Here is a 27,430-nt window from a genome sequence, read left to right on the forward strand (position 1 = left end):
AAAAAGAGTATCCTTCCACCCAGGTAGGTGGGGTGAGCAGTCAGATGATACAGGCAAGAGATCTAAAGGTCATGGAGGAGTCCAGACTTTTTCATGTAGGAGTTTATGAAGGAAGTGGTTGAGATTTGTAATTGGGTGCAGATATTTCAAGATACCTGGGAACATATGTGTACTCACTGATTTTATTTATTTATTTTATGTAAGAGAGACAGAAGAACATAAGGACAGATGGAGAGATGAGAAGCATTAGTTGTTTATTGAGGCCCTTAGTTGTTCATTGATTGCTTTCTCATATGTGCCTTGACTGGAGCACTTACAGTAGTCTGAGTGACCCCTTGCTCAAGCCAGCAACCTTAGGTTTAAGATACCAACCACAGTGTCATGTCTTTGATATTTGCTCAAGCCAGCAATCCCGGGCTCAAGCTGGTGATCCTGCATTCAGGCCATGACACTGGGGTTTTGAACTTGAGTCCTCTGCAATGCAGGGTGATGCTCCCTCCACTGAACCACCACCCAGTCAGAGAGATGTTATCTTTTCAGGTTTGTCATTTCTAATCCTTTGGAGGTTTCCCACATGACCCTACAGAGAGTAGACTCAGTGATTTCTCAACACAAGGCACCTTCCCAAAGTGCAAAAATCTAGTTGTTGCACTTTAAAACCTCTTTTTGCTTAGTATGAAGTAACATTAAAAATTTCCAGTATGGCCAGCTTGAGCGCGGGCTCATCTGGCTTGAGCAAAAAGCTCACCAGCTTGGACCCAGGGTCACTGGCTCCAGCAAGGGGTTACTCAGTCTGCTGAAGGCCCATGGTCAAGGCACATATGAGAAAGCAATCGGTGAACAACTAAGAAGTCGTAACGCGCAACGAAAAACTAATGATTGATGCTTCTCATCTGTCTCCATTCCTGTCTGTCTGTCCCTGTCTATCCCTCTGACTCTCTCTCTGTCTCTGTAAGAAAAATAAATAAAAAAAAATTAAAAAAAAAATTCCAGTATGGCCCCTGGCCATTGGGCTGAGTGGTAGAGCATCAGCATGGTATGTTGATGTGCTGGGTGTAATTTCAGTCTGGGCATACACGGGAAGTGACCATCTGCTTTTCCACCCATCTCTTCCCCCTTCTCTCTCTCATATGTCTGGCAGCCATGGCTCAATTGGTTTGAGTGCACTGGCCCCAGATGGGTTTTGCCAGGTGGATTCCAGTTGGGGGGCATATGGGAAGAATGTCTCTATCTCCCTCTCACTTGGAAAAGAAAAAAAGTTTTCAGTCTCTATTTCCTGATTGACCACATTAATTTCATGACTCTGTATCTCAGAGTTCTTCAGTAAGTTATTGCCGTGGGCAACCATAGTGTTGCCCAGCAGGTAGGAAAGTGTCCACTCTTACCTCCTTCTGTCATTACTGTCATTATGCAGTCCTTTTAAACAGTTGAGAGCTGCCTGGGACTGTCTTTTCTGTTTTCACTATTTGATGAGATATTTTCATATTTCTACTTTGAGATTTATAAGTGCTGGTACAACATGCAGGATTGTTCTCCTTTGGTAAGAATAGGATACAGCATTATTGGGAACTTCATATTTAGGAAATGGCTTTGCTCTTTAATTCAAGTTTACTTAAGGGAAAAACAACGATGAGGTTTTTCATTTGTTTTCTCAGCGTGTTTCTTTACATGGTGTACTTAATCTGAAATGTTTAAGAAATGTTTTCAATTAGCAATAATTGCTCCTCCGATAAACCTGATTGGCTATGATACTGCCATTGTGAAAAGCTTAATTTGAAATGTTTAAAGAATAGTCTTCCATATTTTATAACTTTCTAATGGTTTCTTTAGAAGTAAAGGGTTTTGCTTTTTTTCTGGAAGTGAATTATAGCCTACACGTTTTTATAGCATTAGCTGAAATATATTAAACCAGAAAAAATCCTCATATCATTTGACTGTCTTAATTAAAATTGTACTTTAGGCCCTGGCCAGTTGGCTCAGCGGTAGAGCGTCGGCCTGGCATGTGGGGGACCCAGGTTCGATTCCTGGCCAGGGCACATAGGAGAAGCGTCCATTTGCTTCTCTACCCCCCCCCCTCCTTCCTCTCTGTTCCTCTCTGTCTCTCTCTTCCCCTCCCGCAGCCAAGGCTCCATTGGAGCAAAGATGGCCCGGGCGCTGGGGATGGCTCCTTGGCCTCTGCCCCAGGTGCTAGAGTGGCTCTGGTCGTGGCAGAGCGTCGCCCCTGGTGTGCATGCCGGGTGGATCCTGGTCGGGCGCATGCGGGAGTCTGTCTGACTGTCTCTCCCCGTTTCCAGCTTCAGAAAAATACAAATAAATAAATAAATAAATAAAATTGTACTTTAAAGTTATTGTTGAATGATTTGAATGCATTGTCTAATAAATGTTTCTGCTGTATAATACGTGTCATGATGCAAAATGTTTGCAGTTTCAGGGTCTACTCACTTATAAAGTACAGTTATAAAGAACAGTTTTTTATGAGTTGAACTTTCATGTAATCAGAATTCTAGGGATAAATTTTCTTTTTTTTTTTTTTTTTGCATTTTCTTTCAATATTATTTTGAACTTGTTTCATCTATACCATATAGTGGTAAGATCTTCATATGCTTTACAAAGTCTGAACTATTTCCCCGTGATATTCTCCATACACAGCATACTTATTACAATATTATTTACAGGGTCTCTTGTGCTGCACTTTATGTTCCATGACCATTCCTTAGCTACCAACATGTTTCTCTCAATTAATTCATCTGTTAGACCCAGTCTCCCAACTCCCCTCCCCTCTTGTAACCATCAGTGGGTTCTCTATTGTTGAGTTTGTTTCTGGTTGTTTATTCATGTATATTGTTCTTTATATTACACATATAGTTGACATGAAATGGTACGTCTTTCCCTAACTTATTGCACTTAGCACAATACCTTCTATGTGTGTCCATGCTACTGCAAATGCTAAGGTTTTATTCTTTTTGTAATTCATGTATTTCTTCACACTACTATTCACATTCATTTTTTTGTGTGACAGGGACAGAGAAAGCAACTGATAGGGACAGACAGGAAGGAAGAAAGATGAGAAGTATCAACTGTTGCAACACCTTAGTTGTTCATTGGTTGCTTTCTCATATGTGCCTTGACCTGTGGGGCTACAGCAGACTGAGTGACCCCTTGCTCAACCCATGACTTTGGGCTCAAGCTGGTGACCTGGGGGTTTTGAACCTGGGTCCTTCACGTCCCAGTCCGATGTTCTGTCCACTGTGCCACCTCGTGGTCTGGCTATATTCACATTCTTAACAACTTTTTATGGGGACTCTATCTTTTGTATTTTTATTTCTTCATTTTGAGACAGAGAGGGACAGAGAAAAGTTGGAGATGAGAAAAATGAACTCAGTTGCAGCACCTGTGTTCACTGATGGCTTTTTCAAATGTGCCTTTTCTAGGGGCTCTAGCTGACGTAGCATCCTTGGGCTCAAGCTAGCAAACATGGCATAATGTCTGTGATCCAGGGCTCAAACTGGTGAACTCACACTCGAGGTGGCCACTGTGGGGTTTGGATCCTGGGTCCTCAGTGTCCTTGGTTGGTGCTCTATCCACTGCACCACTGCCTGGTCAGTCCTGGTGACCTTGCTCTTAAACTTTAGAGCCACCAATTAAACCAAATAAGGTCATGCTCAGGCCAAATGCCTCAGGGTTTCAGACTTCAAACTTCAGTATCCACAGTTGACATTCCATTGCACCACCACTGGTCAGACTCTTTCTGCTTTTGTTTTGTTTGTATTTTTTTTTTTAAATTCATTTTAGAGAGGAAAGAGAGAAAGGGAGTAGGAGCAGAAAGCATCAACTTCCATATGTGCCTTGACCACACAAGTGCAGGGTTTCAAACCAGGGACTTGAGCATTCCAGGTCAACGCTTTATCCACTGCACCACCACAGGTCAGGCCCTTTCTATTTCTGTTACCTGTCTTCAGTACTGCAGTCTGTGCTTGAGCAATTCCTCACTTTATTTCAGTAGTCATTACAGTGTATTCACCATGTACTGCCATTCTCTTGGCACTGTGTCATGCAGAACAGAAACAGTCTCTCAAGAAGCAGCAAAGCAGTCAGTTCATTCATCAAACTGTACTGTCATCTATGTCTCTCTTGAGAAGAACTGAACATTGGAAGTTTTATTATCATATGGCCATTGTGTGCCAGGGGTGTTTCAGTAGATTCTGTCAGTAATGGAAGCAAGGTTTCATTCCTCTCTCTTACATTTCACCATTGTTACCTTTCTTGGTCTTGTTTTGAGCTCATACTGCCTATGATGTATTCAAAAGGTAATTTTGTCAATAATTGGTGTTACGTATGTTCACCTTATGTCATAACTGTGAACATTAATTTTGTGTCCTTAAGCTTTGCCATCTGAAAACCAGATCTTGTATCAAAAGCTTGGATTGTAGTATTTCTTCTCTAAAATAATAATGGCAAGCTATGGAAGGTGTGGCTTTAAATATGTACACTTAATAAAAGCCTTGGAATTTTAGGAAGAGTAGTGGGAAGAAAGAATGTTAATACAGAGAAAACTAATCTGTGGCTATTATTTTTTGTTGCCGCTATTTATTTATTTAGACACTAAGGGGGGGGGAGGGAGAGAGAGAAAGAGAGAGAGAGAGAGAAAGAGACAGTGACAGACAAAATCATTCATTTTATTTTATATGTGCCCTAACAAGAAAATGATATGGAAACCTTTGGAAGTTCAGCTGGCCCAGCCCCCCTACAGATAGAGCCTATTGACAAATTGATATTCATACCTCATTGTAGCCTATAAAGGTGAAATATTTCTGTGGGAATATGCCTTTCATGTTAAGAATGTAAAATTCTCTTGTGTATGATGGAATATCTGGGTGCATAAACCTGAGAATTATAATGCTGTAATAATTCTGGTATTTCCAGGGTATAGAAAGTTAGCCACTCCCACTTTTCAAAGTGATTACTTTCAGGGACAAACTTACCTATTTTTATTTTTTAAATTTTTTTAATTAATTTATAGAGAGAGGGATAGATAGGGACAGACAGACAGGAATGGAGAGAGATGAGAAGCATCAGTCATCAGTTTTTCATTGCAACACCTTAGCCATTCATTGATTGCTTTCTCATATGTGCCTTTACCGTGGGGCTACAGCAGACTGAGCAACCCCTTGCTCAAGGCAGCGACCTTGGTCCCAAGCCGGTGAGCATTTTGCTCAAGCCAGATGAGCCTGCACTCAAGCTGGCGACCTCGGGGTCTTGAACCTGGGTCCTTCTGTATCCCAGTCCAATGCTCTAGCCACTGCGCCACCGCCTGGCCAGGCTATTTTTATCTTTTTAGCAAGAGAAACAGATGGAATGAAACAAAGAGGGACAGACAGGAAGAAAGAGAGTGAGAAGTATCAATTCTTCATTGTGGCAGTTTAGTTGTTCATTGCTTTCTTATATGGGCTTTTACCAAGGTCTCTATCAGAGTCAGCGACCTTGGGCTTCAAGCCAGTGATTTTTAAGGTCAGTCCAGTGACCATGAGGTCATGTCGATCTCACACTCAAGCTGGTGATCTTAGGGCCTCAAACCTGGGTCCTCTGTATTTGAGGCATATGTACCATTCACTGCGCAACCACCTAGTCAGGCAGGGACTATTTTAAAATTTTAGTAGGTTGAAGTATGTCAAGTTTGCGCTTTTTTTTTAAGGTAGAGGAGGGGCCTGACGTGTAGTGGCAGAGTGGATAAAGTGTAAAGCTGAAATTAGTTAAGAACCCCAGGCTTCTTTTCTCAGGCGCTAGTATGTTGAGGAGTCAAGTCCACATTTTGAGAATGTGCCGCCACAGGTGTCCACACAGCCCCTCTATCCACTTCCACCACACTCACAGACAGAAGAACCTGGAAATGCTGAGAAGACCATGTACTCCTGTCCTTCCTCACTGGAGTCAGCCACAAGTGCTCCTACAGGGAGACCACACTGTATTATTTTCCTGTCTTCACCTGTCTGTCCTCCCTCAGACGTCCACACATTCCCACAGCAATGAGAACGGGCGCTGCTCTCCTGAATGCCCAAACCCAACACAACCCCGTCACCTCCCCTGACCATCCCTGCTCCCCCACTCTCACTAATGCATCCTGGGAACACTCACCTCTTTGGTGCATGTCTGTGTTTCCCCGTACCTTTGCTTTTCTCTCTTTGAAACTATAAGGGCCCCTCTTTTGCCTCTGAAACATAATCCCTAAGCCCACTTTTACCTCAATGACATTCTACATGAACTTTCTGTTTTAAAGAACAAAGAAACAAAAATAAATGAAACCCAAAACCTTCTTGTTAATCCCTGGGGGCTCACCTTGGAATCACCTGGAGCAGCTCATGAAAACAAAAATGCTACCTGTCCTGTGGCAGTGAAGTGGATAAAGTGTCGACCTGAAACACTAAGGTCGCTGGTTCAAAACAGTAGGCTTGCCTGATGAAGGTACATATGGGAGTTTAGGCTTCCTGCGCCTTCTTCTCCCCTTCTCTCTCTCTCTACTCTCTAATTAAGAACTAAACAAAACAAAAATGCTGCTCCAACCAGAGCAGCTCTGACTTTGAGGGGGATGGTGCAGGTGACGTCCTTTCTTAAAAATCAAGCCACCGGCCTGACCTGTGCTGGTGCAGTGGATAAAGCGTTGACCTGGAAATGCTGAGGTCGCCGGTTCGAAACCCTGGGCTTGCCCGGTCAAGACACATATGGGAGTTGATGCTTCCAGCTCCTCCCCCCTGTCTCTCTCTCCTCGCTGTCTCTCTGTCTCTCCTCTCTAAAATGAATTAAAAAAAAAATCAAGCCACCAATAGCACTCCAGAGGGGAATAGTTTAGCTTTAATAACTCTGCAGGTCCTTCAGTGATGAGGACTCCGCTCTAAGTGGTGGTTCTTCAGGTCTGCAGTGGGGCCCAGGATACGGCATCTTTATCTAGGTCCCTGCATTGCTCCCTCAGAGCTGTTTTCAGCAGCACTGGCTGATGGGGGATCAGACCCAGCACCCTCAGATCTCTGGGTACAGTGAGAGTTTGGCAGTAGAAGTTCTAAAAAGACCTGCTTCCTGGGCACAAATCCTTTTATTTTTCCAGAAAAATTACAAAAATTATTTTAAAAACAAAATGATGAATACAGGTTTTGAGGGTGAGGAAAAATGGCTAGTTATAAAAATATGCATATCGAATTAAAAGTGTATAAAAGGGCTAAGAACCAAGTTTCAGGTAAATGAAGCCTTTCCTTCAGTGTTTTCAGAGAGTGGACAAAAGGGACTAGAGAGGAACAGCTTGCTTGGTGGCTCACACTAATTGAATATATTACAAAAGTGATGAAAAACCTGAACATAAGAAGAACTCATGAAACAAGGTTATTGTAAGGTATTTTTCCCCACCGAGAAGGAAGGAAGGAACGGGGCCGGAGCCGCAAAGTGTGGAATAAGTAAACGGCTTTATTGAGTACAGAGCACACACCCCACCCGTTACCTGGCCCCGAGGAAAGAAAGATGGAGGAGATGAAGGTGCAAGATGGAGGCTAGGGAAGTTGCACGGAGTAAACCGCGTGGGAGATATTTAAAGGGTCCCTCTAGGGAAGTGGAGCTACTATGACATGGTGAAATTTCACTGGCTGTCAGACAATGGCTTCTTTCCAAATGGTTCCTGGGAAGCTTCCTTTGGTGGGCTTGATTGTGGGTGGTCCTAGCCAAAGTGGGCGGGTCTGAGTTCTCCACATGACTATCCCTCTATCCACTGACCTTACAGTTATTACTGTTAAGATCATAGACGTGCTTACCAAGTGCACACTGACACAGCCAAATATCGTTTACTAAATACCAATGGCTGATTCAACATATGACACACTAGTAATGATGCGGGGCACAAAATGTAAACTAAAATCAATATGCTAAAAAGAAAAATGAATACTAAGGGCTGGTTATGAGATATCACCAATACTTATTTCAGAAGTTTAATGACTACCGGAAAGCAAATAGTCAACAGACAGATTTATCTTAATAAGTTTTTTGAAATGTAGACTTGAAAAAGGTAAATCCACTGGACATTTAAAAAAATCAAAACAAAAAACAAAGAAACCAAAAAATTTTTAATATTCCTTGAAAAAACATCACGTGTTTACAGTCATTTCTTCTCCAAAGTTTCCTCCATCTTGCCATCCCAAGAGATGCGAAGACACCCATGATTAGACACGTGTCACTTCTGTGAGTGAACAAGGGCTGCTACTGAAAGCAAATCATAATATTCCCAAACCTTCAAACTGGAGATTGGTAATTCTCATTCAAATCTTTTAACAAACAATTCAGCGACTGTTAAATAATTATAAATCCACAAGCTCCTGTATCACAACTTAATCATGCACACCCCATGGGCTCACCATTCAGCAGGTCCAGGATCTCCTTTCTCCTGCTTCTATGTATTTCTGTCTGCATCTGTTTCTGTGTCTTCCCAGCTTCCACGTACCGTGTCCTTTCCTATCTTTACTCATCCCCTCCACTGTTCTTTCTTCCATTTTCTGTTTCTGTTCCTACATCTGCTTCCTGAAACTCTTGAAACCTATTTCACCTTAATGTGCTTTCTCTCTGGTCTTTCTCAGTGCTCCCATTAGCACGCCTGTCCCAGTCTTTGTCCCTCGCCCCACACCTGTGACCCCTGCAGCCTGTTACTCTTTCTAGTCCCATTCCCCCAACTCAGCCTGGGCTGACTCTCACTCAGAGCTGTTTCCCTATTGGCTGCCTCACCCCTAATCCCCCCTTTCAGTCCCTACTCGCCCCCAGCTCTCCTCCTCTTGAAATAAAGCAGAACTTACTTTCTCTAAAACAGATACTTTTGGAAGAACTTACTTCTTCTAAAAGACTGGTTTTGAGGCTGGTATCACATGCTGTGGCCTTGGGCTAGTTTTGGAAGGTTGCAGATGTTCCCAGAATGTTTCTCCCTGAATTAATCCCACATAAACACTGTAAATGAGTTTGTTTCCGTTCTTTGTTTTACTGCTAGACTTTCCGTCCTCCCCATACCTGAATCAGTGTGTAATTTTCTCCTTAAAAGCTAACTTCAAACTCTGTTCGAGGCTACATGATCTGACTGACCTAGACCTCTGTGCGGTCACCGGCTTTGACTAAAAATTCATATAAATTTGTACTTTGATGGGAACACTTATATACTCTTGCTGGTTTCCCTACAACACTCTGAACCACTCCCTCCTTCTGAGTACCCCGTCCTGCGCCCCCACTTCTGCTCCCCGGCCCCCTCCCTGTACGCCCTTCTCTCCGGGGCCCCTCCCTCTCCTCGGGGTTTCTCCCCTTTCTTCCCCTCGGGCTCCTCTCCCCGGTTACTGTCACTCTCCCCGTCGTGGTCCCGTCTCCCCGCACCCCACGTGGCCGTCTCTTCATGGCCCCTCACTGACCTCTCCTCCCCTCCCGTGTCTCTCTCCGTCCCCTGACCCCTCCCAGCCACGCTCTGCACGTCCCCGGGGCCCCTTCGCTGTCCCCGCTCCCACACAGCCCTCCCCGTGCTGGGCCAGGGGCTCTTCTGGGGACCCCAGCGTTCTCGCCTGAATCCCCGCCTCATGGAGAGTGTGCTCTTCCTGGTCTCGGGCTCTTTATTAAATGGGGGGGGGGGGTCTCAGGAGGGTGGCTGCCCCCTCAGGACCAAGGCAGGATACCCCGCTGCAGGCGGGGATCCTACCTCCGACGGTGGGAGAACAAGGGCGGGGCAGCCTGAGTTTCCCCGGAAACCGATGCGGAGCCCCCACCCAGCAGCTAAGCGAGCCGAGCAGGCTCGGGGCCTCTCACGGGGACTCCGCACTCCCACACTCACCGCTGGGGGCTCGGAAGCGGGTCTCTTGGCCTCCGCAGCGACCCTGAGGCCCCCCGTGTGCAGGAATGGGGACGGGGAGGGTCAGGTTTAAGCCGGGAAGACCCTTACAAGATGCACGTAGGCCTCACAAGAGCCTCTTCCCGTTGAAAAGAAGCCGTGAGCTGTGCATGCGCATTGCGTCTAAATCACGGAAAGACAAATCGCCTGCTGAGCGCTTCAAGCAGTGGGCGGGGCCTTAATACTGTACAAATCAGGAGTGGTGACAGCAGGAAAATGGGCGTGGCCAAGGCAGTTGTGGACTGGGTTTTCCTTCTTCCTTGTTCAGCACTGATTATCATTGAATTTGACTAAGATAACATTTAATAAGACTTAAATATCATTATTCATATAATTTCTAAGATTTATTTCTCCAAAGCTTAGTTGGGTCATCCTGATACAACAAAGTTGTAGTAACCCTGACAGGACACATATAGGAAGCAAGTTATGAATGCAAAAATGAGGGAAACACAAATCCATGTTTTCTGTCTTCCACCATCCCCACCTTGCCTTGATATCAATCAATAAAAAAACTGAGGAACATTTTGATGACGCCGCAAAGATTAAGTTTTGGACATTGACACACACATTTCTTGTAAGATTTTCCTTAGATACCCCTGATGAAGCTGCTCAGTGTGTTGGAGAATCCTCAATATGCCATGCTTGTGGGTTTAAACTGGGGTCAGGTCTCGTACATGAATCAACCAACGAATCTGTAAGTATATTGAACATCAAGTGGATTTATGTCTCTTTCTCGAAACATAATAAATAAAAATCTGTTTATATTTAAATCACATTTAAATGAAGACTTTCTTTGGATGATGCTTAATTTCTTAAGTAATGTATTGGAATCTAGATTAAATACATCACCTCATTTATTATATTTTATTATTTATCCCAATGGGTATTCTGGATGCTGTTAAAATATTTTCTGCTGAAAGTCCTTCCAAACTGATTATATTTGTAGTATTTCTCTAACTAGTAAAACTGTGATATTTGTTTATTAATGAAGTATTGGCCTGATCTGTGGTGGCGCAGTAGATTAAGCATTGACCTGGTAATACTATGCTAGCTAGTTTGAAACCCTGAGCTTGCCTGGTCAAGGCACATATCGGAGTGGATGCTTCCTGCTTCTCCTTTCATTCTCTATTTCTGTCTCTATCCTCTCTCTAAAGTGAATAAATGAAATCTAGAAAAAAGTGGATCAGTACTTTTCTATGTTTGTTGCAAAGGTTGAGTTTGATACTAGAAGAGATTTTCTCCAGTTGTAAAAACAAAGAACCATTTTTGACATATTTATAACATGTTTACATAGTATTTTATACATAATAGTTTTAATCTCTATGGTTGACTTTGATAGGACTGAAGGTTCAATGTGATGCTTTTGTAAAATCATTTCTTGCGTTGGTTCCTAAATTTGTGTGTGTGTGTGTGACAAAGACAGAGAGAGTCAGAGAGAGGGACAGACAGGAAGGAAGAGAGATGGGAAACATCAGTTCTTCATTGCAGCACCTTAGTTGTTCATTGATTACTTTCTCATATGTGCCTTGACGGAGGCGGGGGGCTACAGCAGATTGAGTGACCCCTTGCTCGAGCCAGCGACCTTGGGACCAAGCTGGTGAGCTTTGCTCAAACCAGATGAGCCTGCGCTCAAGCTGGTGACCTCGGGGTCTTGAACCTGGGTCCTCTGCATCCCAGTCTGATGCTCTCTCCACTGCACCACCGCCTGGTCAGGCCCAACTGTATATATTTTTAAAAAGATACTTGAGAACTAAAACAAAAATGATTTAACAAAAGTGTTACATTGAACTTTCAGTCCTAAGAGAATCAACCATAGAGATTAAAACTATTATGTATAATATAAATATATACTCATGTTATAAATCTGTCAAAAATGGTTCTTTGTTTCAATATCTGGAAAGAATCTCTTCAAGTATGAAATCCAGCCTTCTCAATGAACATAAAAATATTGATCTATCTTTTTCTAGATTTTATTCATTTTAGAGAGAGGACAGTGAGAAAACAAGAGAAAGATAGAATGGAATGAGAAGCAGATAATATCCACTCCAATATATGCCTTGACCAGGAAGTTCAGGGTTTCAAACTAGCTACCATAGCGTTACCAGGTTAATGATTTATCTAGTGCACCACCACAAATGAGTCCAATTCTTTATTAATAACTAAACATCACAGTTATACTAGTTAGAGAAACACTATAAATATAATCAGTTTGGAATGACTTTCAGCAGAATATATTTTTATACAATATCTGGAACACCCATGGGGGAAAATATGATAGTAAAATATAATGAATGAGGTGATGTAGTTCATCTAGATTTAAATACATTACTAAAAAAATTAAGTATCCAAAGAAAGTCTTCATTTAAATGATATTTGCATATAAACAAATATTTATTATGCTTAGAGAGAGACAGAAATCCACTTGATATTCAATTTACTTATACATTTGTTGGTTGACTCTTGTACGATGCCTGATAAGTGTTCACACCCACAACTTGGGAATCCTCTCACTCACTGAGGGTGGCTCAGTTTCTGATAGGGATGCCTGTCAATAGAAAGTCACTCTCAGAGATTGTAGTTAAGTCACTCCTCCTGCCCTTGCTGCCCTTCTCTTCCTCCTCTCACTGTGGGCAACTCACACTCCACACCTCCAGAATCCACTGCCTTAGGCTCTCTCTTCAAAAATATAAATCGTCTCACCTTAAAAGAGACATCAAGCAAAACTCCTTTTTTTTGCAACAATTAGGCCTCTATATAAACTAGACAATTATTCTTAATGGCTGGAGAATGACACTTAGTTTCAAAACCTTATAAAACCTCACCAACCTCTGTCACTGCAATGGAAAATGGTCAGAAATTCCCTATGTGTGGGCCTTCTGCACCTTTCACTATTGATTCTCTCTGTCAGTCCTGCTCAACCTATCAAATTCTTCTCAAAATGAGAAAATAATGACTCAGAAATTAAACTAAATCAATGCATTTAAATATACTGTTCTAACTGTATATACTGTGTGCAATAGTCTCATTCCTGTGTCTACATAGTATGAGCTTTGTTGCTTTAATATTAGAATGTATAAGGGACACTCATTTAACTTTTAATAGAATGGAATTGTATATCCGGAACTTGTTTCTGTATTCTGTAAGGTCTTGCCACATTAATTTTTGTGCTATGTGCTCATTCTCTCCTGCGTGAAGGGCCAGACTGCAACTCTGCTATTTGGTTTAATCCGGTTTTATTTCTGTGTCATGCTTGTGTCTGCACTGCAGTTGCCTCTTTTCTACGTAGACAATCTCAGTTTGAGACCTCTCCTCTGTCTGTCTAAAATGTTTGCTGTTCTATACACCCTGGGAATTCTCTGTCTCTGCCCTTTAGCTTTTATGTCATCTGGACCTTGTAAATGCTATCTGCGGCACCAGTTGGTGTGAAACAAAGATGAGTGTCTCTGTCCCTCCTTCTGGAGGATTTAGTTTATAAATACCTTTTTGTTTTTATTTCTTATTTTGTTTATTATGATATGCACCAGCTTTCATGTTCTTATTAAATATTCTATTCAAAGGGAGAATAATAAAAATTCAAAGTAGAAAAAAATCTCACTTCCCTTTCCATACAGTAAATCTCAGAAAAAAGAATAAAAAAACAGAGAACACATACTGACACTTTTAAAACCCACGCACCTCAGTAGAGTATTCCATCCCTTTACTTAGGCCTTCTTGCAAGGTTACCAAAGGGAAGTGAGAAGTATTGCCTTCTGTATAACTATTAAAAATACTATTCACATACATAATAAAATATAAAGTTATTCCCACCTGACCAGGAGGTGGCGCAGTGGATAGAGCATTGGACTGGAACACGGAGGACCCAGGATCGAAACACCAAGGTTGCCGGCTTGAGTGAGGGCTCTTCTGGTCTGAGCAAGGCTCACCAGCTTGAGCACAAGGTCACTGGCTTGTACAAGGGATCACTCAGTCTGCTGTATCCCCCTGGTCAAGGCACATATGAGAAAGCAATCAATGAACTAAGGTTGCCGCAGTGAAGAATTGATGTTTCTCATCACTCTCCCTTCCTGTCTGTCTATCCCTATCTGTCCCTCTCTCTGTCTCTGTCACAAAAAAATAAAATAGAAATAAATAAAGTTATTTCAAATGTTTTTTAACCAGGTGGCCTAAAAAGGCATGTGATATTACTACTGGCTTAAAATTATTATCTTTCAAAATTCTTTTTTTTTTAAATAATTTTATTTTTTTAATGGGGTGACATCAATAAATCAGGATACATATATTCAAAGATAACAAGACCAGGTTATCTTGTCATTCAATTATGTTGCATACCCATCACCAAAGTCAGATTGTTTCTTAACAAAGAAATACATGTTTGTTTCGCCTGAGTTTACAAAAGGTTCCTCTTATCTCTGTTGTATCTTCTAAAACAGGGGTCGGGAACCTCTGGCTCACGAGCCATATGTGGCTCTTTTGATGGCTGCATCTGGCTCGCAGACAAATCTTTAATAATAATGTTAAAAATATAAAACATTCTCATGTATTACATTCCATTCATTTCCTACCACTCATGTTCATGGTTGCGGGTGGCTGAAGCCAACCACAGCTGTCCTCCGGGACAACACCAAATTTTTATTGGATAATGCATAACATAAAAGGGTCATTATATAGCTCTCATGAAATTACATTTTAAAATATGTGGTGTTCATGGCTCTCTCTGCCAAAAAGTTTCCTGACTCCTGTTCTAAAAATATAAATATGTTTCCAATAAACAAATCCTCCTGATAGTCATAAAATATGCTCATAAAAATATCAATCTAAAATTGCTAATTACTTCTTAGGTTTGGGATCAGGGCTCCTTTAAATTCAGAGCCCCTTGTCTGACCAGGCGGTGGTGCAGTCAGACTGGGATGTAAAGGACCCAGGTTCGAAACCCCAAGGTCGCCAGTTTGAGCGCAGGCTCATTTGGCTTGAGCAGAAAAGCTTACCAGGTTGGACCCAAAGTTGCTGGCTCGAGCAAGGGGTTACTCTGTCTGCTGAAGGCCCGCGGTCAAGGCACATATGAGAAAGCAATCAATGAACAACTAAGGTGTCCCCACGAAAAACTGATGATTGATGCTTCTAATCTCTCTCCATTCCTGTCTTTCTCTATCTCTCTCTTACTCTCTCAATCCCTGTAATAAATAAATGAATAAATACATAAATAAATCCAGAGCCCCTTTAAAACTCAAGTTTCTCTCACCCAATTTCCCACTCGGGCAATTTCTTTGGTAAGCATCTCCCTTGCCCTGTCTCCTCCTCCTCTTAAGCATCTTCCCCCCACCTAGGGAAAGTACTGAAAAATGCCCTTGGGACCAAACCATCCTGAGGAACCTGAGGATTGATTTGAGAAAGGGAGACAGTCTGTGCTCAAGGCAGCAAAGCAGATATGCTAATCTGAGCATGTCCAGGGGCACCCAACCCTGTGCCAGCAAATGCCTGCAACCATCCTTCTATCAGTCACTCATTTCCTGCAGCTCTTCGCTGGCGCTGCCAGAGTCTCAGCCTGTCTCCTTTGCAGATGCGTAAATAAACTTCTTATAAACCTCATCAGACCTGTGGGTCCCTCTTTGGTCAAACTAACATTACTTACTGGCTTAGTTCTCATTTAAAGTTAAGGTTTTTGAAAATTGAGAATTTTAATCAATTGGAAAAAAATTGTATAGTTTTAGCAATAAAAGGTATAAGATATAGAAATACTTTTTAAAAAGTTCTAAATCAAAAAATTTATGAAAGGTGCAGAATGTTTATGCAGGTTGTAGAGGGTTTGTGCAGAGGGGTAAGAAAGAGAAAGGAAATAGGGGAAAACACACACATATTACAGAAAAAGAGGCATTCAAAAAAAATTTTTTAAACCTGGCCTTTAAGGTCTTCAATAATTGGAGGAGTAACAGAGACTAGCCCTTACTCTGTTTGCCAAGGGATCCATCAGGCTGTAAAATAACAAAAAGTCTCCGCAAATCTCAGCAGGGATTTTCTGGCCCTTCGCCAGAGGTCTACTTTAAGGGCAGATGGGAGGTAGACTGGAACTGCTCCTGTCCCAATCCCAGGCCAGCAGGCAGACCCTGCCCTCTCTGTAGTTGTGTGGGCCATTGGAGTTCAGACCTCCCAGAGCCCCTCAGGCATGAGAGACTCCCTTTTTGCTCCAACCTCTCCCTGGCACTAGCACTTCTTGACACCCTGGGGGAAAGAGGACTGATAGGACCTGACCGCGCCACAGGCCTCCACCTGCCCCATCTGAATGGCAGAGCCTTGGGTAACTCTACAGGTTTCCAGTAAGACCATTTCTCCCCTATTAGGTATAAGGCCACTTACTTGGCACTCCTTGAATATTCAGAACTACTATCTCGATTATTGGGGTGCACAGTATTTTCTCCAACTCACTGATCTCACCCAATCATCTGTTGTCTAGAAAATTACCCCTTTACCCACCCTGTTGGAGACTGCAAGCTGACAGAGTCTTTGAAATTTAGATTTGTGGGGGACAGAGGTGTGGGGGACTGGCAGTAAGCTAACAGGGTTCTTGCTGCCCATCCCCCCACCTCACTTGCCTGATTAAGCTGCTGAAAGCTAAGCTCTTCCCCGCAACCTCTGACTGATTGTTGAAGTTGGTAAAGGCAATTTACACGCCCTTCCCCACACCTCCATGTTGCTGTGATGCTGAAGTATTTCTACTCATCCTATCCCCCCCCCCATCCCTGGGAGAGATTGGAGGCAGTATTCTTTTGACCCTTTGTTTTGGGAAGTTAAGATGTTATATATGGTGGAGGGTTTTGGGGGGCTCTGCGGAGAATTCTTAGTTTGCCTCTGAAATGTGACTTTAATTCTGAGCTCTCACTGATGTGCAAAAGACTTTGCTTTACACTATAGCAATAAAGCTTTTGGGAGGGCAGGTGCTCTTGGTAGGTCATCAGCCACCATAAGACCTCACAATCTCATCTTTTTTCTTTCTGTGTTTATTTTCTAATTCTCTACCATTTGCACCCGAGACCCACAAAATTATTTGTCACGGTGATTTGCAACAAATGACAACCAACCTGAGGCCTCAAGTAAGGTGGGACTGAAGCTGAAGAAGGCAGGTGAGGGGACTCCCTGGGGTGTGCACATAAGTAAAAGAGGTTTTTGGGGAGAGTACATTCTGGTGTAAGAAATTATGAGACAGGGTCATAAGAAAGGGACATTTTTGTAAGAATAGTTATACAGCTAGGAAGCTTTTTGCGTTATGTTCAAGATGTATGCCCTGGTTCCTGGAGGAGGGAATGGTTAGCTCTGCTACAGGGGAGCAAGTAGGGAAAGTTCTGAGAAGGCAGTGGTGTGAGGAGACTATGGCAGGAGGAATGAAAGTGGCAGTCTCTCTGGCAGTTGGTGCCATACTCTGTGTCTGGGGCCTGAGGAACGTGGGGGCAGTGCGGCTGTTCCTAGTTCTCTCCAGCTGCTTGGTTTGCTGCTCAGATTAAATTGAGAGAGAGGAGAAGTCTTGGCATGGTCAACCTGAGCAGCCAGTTACAGCAACTGTGAAATTTTAGAGTGGATAGGAGACTCATGTAAAGTTACAGCATTTCCTGTTATTGTCTGATTTTCTTTGATGTTTTTGTTACAATCCTTGGAACTATCCTTTGTTTCTTTCCTATTCTTTGCCTGGAAATTCGGCAGAGGACCCCTGGTGGATCTGACTACCAAAATCTCCCACACAGCTGCTGAGAGTCTGTTTTCTCAGGGAGATTTTGCTAGTTCCATCCTCCAGTGCCTCTGTCAGAAAATGCCCAGACTGAGATCAGGCAGGAATCTTTCTGGTCTGGTTGTACTCTGAAATCCCAGGTTTCTCTCTGATTTGTCTGTTTCTAGTTTCTATTTAGTTTTTCTCTGACCTTGTCCAAAATATGTCTGCTCTTAAGGCCTAAGTTAAGTTCTTGCATGCAAAAATTGAAAATGCTGGCTCTAATATTGAAGGAAAAAATAAAATATTTTTATTTCTACATTTTTGCTTAAAAATAAGAACACATAAAGAGTGCTCACTTAAATGTGAATAGAATGTAATTTGGATCATAAAGACTTGCTAATTTAATTTGTGTTTTGTGAGGTGTGTTCTGTGCTGTCTTCAGAGTTAGGAGCCAATAGCAACTCAGATATTAGGATTAATCAGATTTCTGCGTTATACGTGTATTTCTGTACTGTAAATTATCTTGTTGGTGTGTGGAACTGTACTCAGGTCTGTGAAACAAAGAAATTAAGAAAAATTAGGCAGTGCCCTGATAAGTCATCTCAGGAGTGTGTCTTACCCGCCTGCTTCAGGCAGTGGGAAGAATAGTATAAGAATGCAAATTTTTTGCCTGACCTGTGGTGGCGCAGTGGATAAAGCATCGACCTAGAAATGCTGAAGTCGCCGGTTCGAAACCCTGGGCTTGCCTGGTCAATGCACATATGGGAGTTGATGCTTCCTGCTCTCCCCCCTTCTTCCCCCCTTCTCTCTCTCCCCTCTCTCCTCTCTCCCCCCTCTCTTTCCTTTCTAAAATGAATAAATAAATAAAAAATTAAAAAAAAAAAAGTGCGAATTTTGCTTTTCAGGCCACATCCTGCAAAAGGGGCCGTGAGGAGATGAGGAATTTAGTTTCTCTTATTTTTCCTATTGAATTAAAAAAAATAGCTCAGGGATGCCCTGAAATGGAACTAATAATACAAGAGTGTAAATTCAGAGGACACTTAGCTATAAGAGGTGATGTATCTATTATTGCTGAGAAACATTGCCTTTCTCCCTGGCTCACTCATGAAGCAATTGCTAAGCTGAAAGGCTTAGGGAAAAGTACATTTTCTTAACAAAGCTATAAGTTTTTTTCCAATGTGAAGATAAAAGTCATGCTGGAGTTTTTCAGCCTTATGTGCTCTCTAGATTGGGATTAATATGTTCTGAAAGATGTGGAAGCCTTACTTGTCAGTACCAATATGTTAGTCAGTGACAATATTCCTGTGTATGTAGTAAAAGCATTTGCTACATTTTGTCAGACTTTTGAAATCACCCTGAGGACAGGTATTCCTTACAATCCTCAGGACCAAGGCATTGGAGAGCGTGCCCATCAAGCTCTTAAAGGTCAATTAGAAAATGAAAACATGAAAATCATACCCTGGAACTTTTGCAAATCTTCTTTGTAACACTCTTTTTACTATAAAAATTTTTGAATACTTATGTACAGGGTCATTCAGTGGCTAAGAATCCAATAAGGAAGGCCTTCCCAGAAGTACAATCAAAGGACCCGCTTACAGGATCTGACAAGGGCCAGACCCTGTTCTCTTGTGGGGCCAAGGATTTGTGTGTTCTTCTAAGTCTGCTGAGGCTTTTGGTGGGTTTTGGAATGTTTGGCAAGACACCATGAGTCAAGAGGAATGGCTCCCCCTACAAGAGCAATTATATAAGGCTTAGTTTACTCTTAAACTTATTTTGACCATTTCCTGCTCAGGACTTACTGCAGCTGAAAGGTATATGTGTGTGTGTGTGTGTGTGTGTGTGTGTGTGTGTGTGTGTGTGTGTGTGTGTGTGTTGTGTATGTGTGTGTGTATATATATATATATATATATATATATATATATATATATATATATATATATATAATCAGCCCAGCAACAGCCTACTCCTCATGTTGTATCAGAATATATTAACTGGTACTAAGTGGCAAAATACAAGCAAATTACTAAATTGGGGGAAAGAATATGTTCCAATTTTGTCATCAACAGGTCCTCTTCTAATGCCAGCCAGGAACAAAGAAGGTGAAGCCTCATCTTGGAGTGGCATCAGCCCCTAGGAAGCAACCAGTTTCCACAGATCCAGAATCCCCTTTAAGCTTAAGGCAAGGGCTTAATTAGCAGTCCAAATCTTGGAATAACTTCTGTGAGCAATGTCCTGGTTATTTCCCTAGCCTGTTCTGTCCAGTGAGGCAGGCTTCTATCCATCTGGAATAGATGCATAGTAGGACCAGCAAGGACTGGTATCCTTGACTTTTGGGCATCTCGGTGAAGTCTACGTGTGCATTCTCAAAGGGAGCTGTCCCGTAAGACTGGATGCCAAGGGGCACTGAAGTTTCTTGTTTTGCATTGTTCTGGTGGCAGGTTGGGCAGCAAAGGCTGACTTTCTTGGCTAAGGTTGCTAGGAGAGGGATGTAGAAATACCTCCCTAGAAGTTTTTCTGTCTTTTCTTGTCCTAGGTGGGTGGCAGTGTACAAAGCCTGGACTGCTGCCGGTCCCATTAGGCGGGGGATGACATCTCTACCATATGGCAGCTGCATCTAGCCAACTTTCAATTCTTTTGTTTCCTCCTTTTGTATCCACCTTTTTCTCCCTCAGAATATTTGGGTGCAAAATCCGGGGCCCATGGAATAAGAGAGGTGATTAGCCTTATGATAGGGCAGAGTAGGAGCCCTCTTTGCCTCTGCATCTGCTCTGGCATTTCCTTGGGCTTTTACCATTTCTCCCTTCTGATGTCCTCAACAGTGGATCACTGTTATTTGTTTTGGCTTCCTAACTGCTTCCAGCAGCTAGAAATTATTCCTGGATATTTTGTATCTTTGCACCAGAAGTTAAGAGTCCCCTCTCTTTCTAAATTGCCCCATTTCATTGAAGAGTGAGGAAGGCAAAATGAGAATCAGTAAAGGTATTACTTTTTTACTTTCACTGAGCTTTAAGGCTCCAGTCAGGGCAATCAGTTCTGCCACCTGAACACAGGTGCCCGGGGTTAGAGGCCACACCTCTATACTCTCTGTTAGAGTCAGTTCTGCATACCCTGCCTGTTGCAAACTGAAATATAAACAGAGTATTTTTGCAATCTGGATATGTCTAGGGACAGAGGTGTTGGGCCCAACCCCCCACTTCACCTGCCTAGTTAACAACGAGCTATACCTGATTCTCGCTTGTCACACCCATATTCACCAGAGCAGGCTGGAAGCTAGTTTCTTATTGGTGTAAAGTTAGATTTGAATGGTATGGTGGCGGTTGTCTTTGAGTTGTCTTGGAAACAATTGAATTGCTAATGGACCATATTTCTTGCCTGAATAAAGACCGATGTGCTTCTGGGGCTGCCATTGCATTGGCTCAGGAACAGTAGAGACTGTTCGCTGTGCCGTCCTACTGAACTCATCTGTATGTATGTATCTTTAAGTCTCTGTCTATCATTTATTCAATTTTATACCTTTTCCCATTTAAAACCCCATAATAGACTTGTCGCAGCTGGACCGCGACAATTGGTGCCCATAAGTGTGGCCATTGAAAAAGAAAGAGAGGAGATGTAATGGAACTCCCCAGAAGTGTGCACACAAAGTAAGTATAAAGCTTTGAGCAAGTGAAGCTTTTAAGTAAAGTTTGGGGGAGAGTATAATAATGAAGTAATTTGGGAGTAAATAATCATGGGACAGAATAGGTTCAAAAATAAGGGACCTTTTTCTTTTTGTACAAATGTTTTTATTTGAGAATAAGTTGTTTGATCAGAATGAGGTAAAAATATTGGAATGTAAATATGAGAAGAACTTGGAGTCTGGGAATAACTCGGGAGATGAGAATATCACGGCTGTGGCCATTTTAAACTTTGCGCCTCTGCGCCCTCTGCTCCCAAGGTCTTTGTCTCAGACCCTTGGAGATCTCTGCTCCAACAAGCTTTGGATCAGGCTTGAGATGCAGGAGAAGAAATGAAGGAATTCAGTAATATTAGGCAAGGTTCTGATGAGCAATATCAACAATTTGTTTCAGGGCTGAGTCCGGAAGTTGAAAGAATAGTAGTAAAAAAAAGAAGTTTATATCAGAATATGTACTGATATTGGCCTTCATACATGGAAGGTCTTACTTTTGCCATAGGCATTAAGCAAAAATTCCAGGGCATTTTGATAAAAGGCAAAACAAACGAAAGAAGGAAAGTCAGGGAAATATTTATGCCAGTGGATCTTGTTTCCAATGTGGGGAGTTTGGGGCATTTTGCTAGAAACTGCCTTGCTCTCCCTGAATATCATCCTTGACCTCTTTTTCAAGCCCAGCTGGCTCCTAAGGACCCAGACTTTTGCCCACGCTGTAAAAAAGGGAAACACTGGGTGAACAAGTGTAGTTTAGATATAATGCTGAGGGGCAAAGGATTCAGAGAAGCCGCGAAGGCTACTGCTGCCTTGAGCCCGAGTGGTTGCCAGCAGGCCTGTCATGGTTTCCTCTTGGAAGCTCTGGTGGCCACGCATGCAGGCGGCCAAGGGGGCGTGTCCCCCAGGCGGCGTGGGCAGCACAGCCTCCTTTGCTGGAATGTGCAGTTTTCGTGAGCTCACACCACAGCAGCAGAGGAAGCGCCACTGAGGTTCTGTGCCGCAGATCCCCATAGTGGTAGTGGCGGTGGCTGGGATATGACAGGCTGACCCTCATATGGGTGGGGAGTGGCTCAGCTGGGAGGCCAAGCCCTGAAAGGGGAGCTGGAAAGCCTTCCCCTGCCTTTCAGTGGGGATTGAAATGGAGGGATTTAGGCTGCCAGACACAGCAGCTCTTAGAATTTAAGAATGTTTAGAAGACCCAGATGTTTTTCAAAGTTGTATTTTTATCTGATTTTCATTAGTAAATAAAAAGAGTTAAGAGTTTGTGAAAATTACAGCTTTTTTCTGTTATTCTCTAACTTTCTCTAAACTATCACTTTATTTCTTTCCTATTCTGTGCCTGAAAAGGGGGTGAAGGAAACGTCTGTTTGGATGTGGCTGAACAGATATCTCATACCCCCATCTTGAGACTCTTCAAGACAGTGTTTTGTTTAGTTATTATTCTTTATTATGTTCCTATCAAAATAGCCGTGTGTGGAGATCAAGCAGGCCACGTTCTTTGTTTTTTTATTTTATTTTATTTATTTATTTATTCATTTTAGAGGAGAGAGAGAGAGAGAAAGAGAGAGAGAGAGAGAAGGGGGGAGGAGCAGGAAGCATCAACTCCCATATGTGCCCTGACTGGGTAAGCCCAGGGTTTTGAACTGGTGACCTCAGAGTTCCAGGTCGAAGCTTGACCCACTGCGCCACCACAGGTCAGGCGATGTTCTAATCTCTCAAATCCTGAGTTTCAATCTTGATTTGTGTGATTGCATGTGAATTCTTTGTTTAATGTCTAAATGTGTCTGTTTTTAAGGCCTGAATTAATTTCTTGCATGCAAAATTTGAAAATGAAAAAAAAATTGAAAATGCCAGCTCTAATATTGAAAAAATACAATGATATCATCCCTACAAATTTTAAATTTTAATTAGAATAAGTAAAGTGTGCTCATTTAAATTGAAATAAAATGGGATATGGGTCAAATAAGTTTGCAAATATGATGTATATGTTCACTTGCTTATAGTTTGCATTGGGTGTGGGTGACAGCCTGTAAGCAGGCAGGGTCCTTAAACCCTAAGCCTTAGTTTTAAGACTAAACCTTTCCCACCCTTTGAATTCTAAACTCTTCTCAACACTAGGCTTTTCCCCACACCCTTGACTATTGCATGATGTGGGGTGGTGCACTTTTATGAGGAATCCCATTTATGCCTCAGATAAGTGACTGTATCAGAGACTTCCTTATTTGTATATTGGCTTAAAGGTTTTGATTTCTACACTATGACATGGGGCAGACTAGGGGCTTGATCTCTCGGTTCCCAGTATTAGCATTGCAAGGAGAAGCAACCAAGATGGTGGAGTGCTGAAGGAGAAGCCAGTTTGTGCAGAGAGAAGGAGATGGGGAACAGAGGTGAATAAGGCTGGTGAAGTAGAAACCTTTGATTTTAGGAATACTTGGATAATTCAGTGGCTTTGGGAGAGGGAAGTGTTTTCCTATTGTATGTATTACTCGCCCACCAAGTGTGAGCTAGGATTAAAGATAATGGTTCACCAGTTCTGGCTCCGTTGTTTCATTACCGACTGTTCAAATCAAACCTGAATCTGCATGGCCCAGGTGGCTGTGTTGGTGACCACAGCTACTGGTTTTATATTTGGTGTAGTCTGTGGCAAGATTTGAATCAGATTGGTATGGAGCCGCCACCACTTTTGAGTGGTGGAGTAGAAGACTGGCTGCTGTTATGGTTCCCCATGTCTGTTCTTTTAAGGACTGTAGGCTGGCTGACTTTTACAGGCATGTGTGAGGAAACCAAGAGTTCTGTGGAAGAGGCTGCATGGGACCTGCAAACCGGGCAGTGGAAGGAGGTGGAGCAAACCTGGAAGAAAGAGATGCTGATGCTGGAGGTGGAGCAAGCACTGGAGGAGGCCAACCAGGTTCATGAGGTTCGCTGGGAAATAGAGCAGCTGCTGAAGAAGAAATCACAGGTTCATGAGTGGCAGCATGCCCTCAATGTTGTGGAGAGGCAGCAGCGATAGTAGGCCAGGGCTGAGACTATAAGACACTTAGAGAAGAAGGCAGTGGTGGCCCGGGGCTCGAGCCTGGTGGCGGGAGTTGGCATTTCCAGATTCTCTTTGGAGGATGAGGAGAATCAGGCTGGAGTTGCGTTCTGCACTCTCCAGAAGGTGAGAGCCCAGCAGCACCTACTACTCTGTGATTTTGGGACATTGTGGTAGATACCATCATGTTCTACAGAGCAAACATGTAAATGCTGACTGCCATTGCCCTGTGCTCCTCCTTGGGACAGTGTAAAACCTGCCAGGACAGCAGGTATGAGGAGGGTTGCTGAGGCCCCATGTGCGTGGACTGATTCCTGGACTATGACAGGAGTGGGCACCAGCTCCTTTGTTGCATGGACTTATGGATTTTGGACAATGTGAAATACACTGATGGGGTGGGGGACAGCTTTGCTGGAGGCCCTCCCCCTGCCCTGGGAAGCTTTATCCATGGCTAGAAAGAAGTCCGAGGATACTTTGTGCTCTTGGCATAGTGCTCAGAGACTGGTGAGATTTATCTGTGTAATTATTAAAATTGTATAATTTGTTATGTTGTTGTACTTTATGTAATGTGCCTATTTTCCTTGTACAGGAATACCTGTGCTTTAGATTGTAAGTGAGCAAAAGGGGTAGAATGTGAATCCTAGAGACTTGTTAATTTGGCCAAACTGCTGCGAGCTGCAAGCTGAAAAGCTTGAAGTAGTGTGGATTTGCTTAGTATAAGAAAATAATGAAAGCCACATTGGAATTTTCCAGCTTTAACATACTCTTTATTTCTCATGTTAATTAATGGGGTAGAAATGTTTTAATAAGTATGGAAATGTTACTTGAAAATGCACTACTATATTTTGTTAGAAGTTAACTTAAAGTCAAGTATTTCTTACAATCTTTAAAGTCAAGGTATTATAAAGTGTGCCCAACAAATGCTTAAAGGTCATTTGTAAATAATATAAAAAAGGGGGGAGAGTCATATCCTGGAACTCCTGCAAATCTTTTTTTATCATGCTTTTTAATTTAAAAAATTTATTTTGAATGCTGATGTACAGGGTTATTCAGCAGCTGAGAAACTCTGAAATTCTACAGGAGACACCAAACATCTTTCTCCTGCAAACTTCTACCCCCTTTTATTTGATGCAGCTAATAACACTGTTTTGTCTTTTTTCCAAATAGCTCCAGATATATAGAAAACATTTATATAGGTGGAGGAGGACCCTCAAACCCCTCAGCGATATCTTCTGAGCATGGCTTTTAAGGTCTATAATGACCAAGAGGAACAGAAAAGAAGACAGAGCCCAAAAGAGATCAGGCAAAATACCAGCTCTTGGCATACACCCTTAAAGGCTTCAACACCCTGAAGGGGTTTCATAGGACTCCATCAGGGCCCTGCTTCAAGAGTGGAAAGAAAGTCATTGAGCTAAGGCCTACCAGGCTTCTTGGCCCCCACCAGGGACATGCCTTTGCTATGGGTAAAAGGGACACTAGAAGATAAGCTTCCCCCTCCCTCCTCTAAGGGAGGGTTCTCCCTCTTCCAGTCCTGCTCCAGCCACCCATGACCTGTCCTTGCCCAGCCTGCTGGGACTTGCCACTGAAGGCTAAATGTGCCCATGGCTGTTGGCCCCTTCTCACATCTTTGTGGACGAGCCTAGAATATTTCTTTGAAGTAGCAGGTAAACTGATCTCATTTCTTATAGACATGAGGACCACTTACTATGCCTTGCCTGAATATTCGAGTATTTATTCATTCCTCACAGATCTCTGTTGTGGGTGTTGATAGTCTTATTTCCTGCTGCTTTGTTTAATATACAGTATAGTGTCTCTTTTATTCCTCTTGCCTCAATGCCCCATTCCAATTTAGGTTGAGACCTGCTCCTAATTTAGATTAATTTACCTCTGTCAACCAGCATAGTGTATGTTAAGGTTCTCTTCACTATGCCACGGTTGCAGATCTCCAGGGAAAGGCCCCTGGGTTCATCTCTCCAGTTTAAAGAAAACAGAAGCTCCATCTCCATATGTGCTGCAGACAGCTTTTCCAGTCTACCTGAATCGTTACCAGCTAGAAGCAGTGGTCATTGGGACTTGAACTCCAGCTGCAAAGTATGAAAATGTGACCACAACTCCAGTGCCTTGTGCACTTTTCCTGAATGTGTGTGAGTCCTGCTCCTTGGGACAGTTCTCAGACTAAAGCAGGGTTGGGTTACATTTAAAAATAATGTGGAACCAGGCTTGCAGTCTGACTTGGTAGCCGGATTCTCCCACGGGAGTGGAGCCAAAAGCCCAGAAGAGGCGGAGTTCCGCTACGGAGCTGAGCTTGGGCACGCAGTCCTGCCCGGCGTTAGAGCCAAGGCTAGCAGCCGTTCCTCGAGTGGGCTCCTCCTGCAAGACAGGGCGAAAGCCCAGAAACAGGTGGAGACCCGCAGCTGAGCAAAGGTGCTCGCCAGTGCCCTCAGGACCGAGCATAACGTCACACACAGGGGCGGGGCAACGGCCAAGGCCACCAACGCTTGTGCACCTGAGGACGTGATCACAGCCACTCCTGTGAAGAGAAAATGCGGAGGCAGAGAAATACAACACAAATAAACCAAGAGAAATCCCCAGAAAAGGACCTAAGTGAATCAGATATAACCAAATTACCAGATTCAGAGTTTAAAATAACGATTGTTAGGATGTTTAAAGATATTAGATAATAGATGGCCATTACAAAAACCTAAATAAAGAGATAACAAATATAAAAAAGGACATTGAAATAATAAAAAAGAATCAGTCAGAAATGAAAAATAAAATATCTGAAATAAAGAATACAATGGAAAGAATTTAAAGCAGGATGGATTAAGCAGAGAATCGAATCAGTGAGTTAGAGGACATGATAAATAAAGGCACAAAAGCAGAGCAGAAAAAAGAAAAGAGAATCAAAAAGTCTGAGGAAACTAAGAGAGCTCTGTGACAACATGAAGAGAAATAACATCCGCATCATAGGGGTTCCTGAAGAAGAAGAGAAAGAACAAGGGGTAGAGACTTTGTTCAAACATATTATAGCGGAAAACGTCCCCCAATTAAGGCAGGAAAACATTTCACATGTTTAGGAAGCGCAGAGAACTCCATTAAGGAGAAACCCAAAGAAACCAACACCAAGACACATCATAATTAAAATACCAAAGC

At 42.7% G+C, this 27,430-nt stretch overlaps 1 protein-coding gene, 1 long non-coding RNA gene and 1 pseudogene across 5 annotated transcripts in view; 1 reads left to right on the forward strand and 2 right to left on the reverse strand.

The window, feature by feature from the left end:
- LOC136399334 (zinc finger protein 91-like) overlaps positions 1-27,430 on the forward strand; it is a 944,498-nt gene that overhangs the window by 453,762 nt on the left and 463,306 nt on the right. The gene's annotated exons all lie outside the window — the stretch shown is intronic.
- LOC136399322 (zinc finger protein 91-like) overlaps positions 1-27,430 on the reverse strand; it is a 388,962-nt pseudogene that overhangs the window by 250,828 nt on the left and 110,704 nt on the right.
- Positions 7,439-9,970, reverse strand: LOC136399384 (uncharacterized). The gene is made up of 3 exons (XR_010750147.1): positions 9,830-9,970; positions 8,854-8,945; positions 7,439-7,765 (listed from the first exon to the last, which is right to left on the reverse strand). It is a non-coding gene; the product is annotated as an uncharacterized lncRNA (long non-coding RNA).

Source organism: Saccopteryx leptura, chromosome 3 (genome assembly GCF_036850995.1).
Source record: "Saccopteryx leptura isolate mSacLep1 chromosome 3, mSacLep1_pri_phased_curated, whole genome shotgun sequence".
In the NCBI taxonomy this organism is placed as follows: Eukaryota; Metazoa; Chordata; class Mammalia; order Chiroptera; family Emballonuridae; genus Saccopteryx; species Saccopteryx leptura.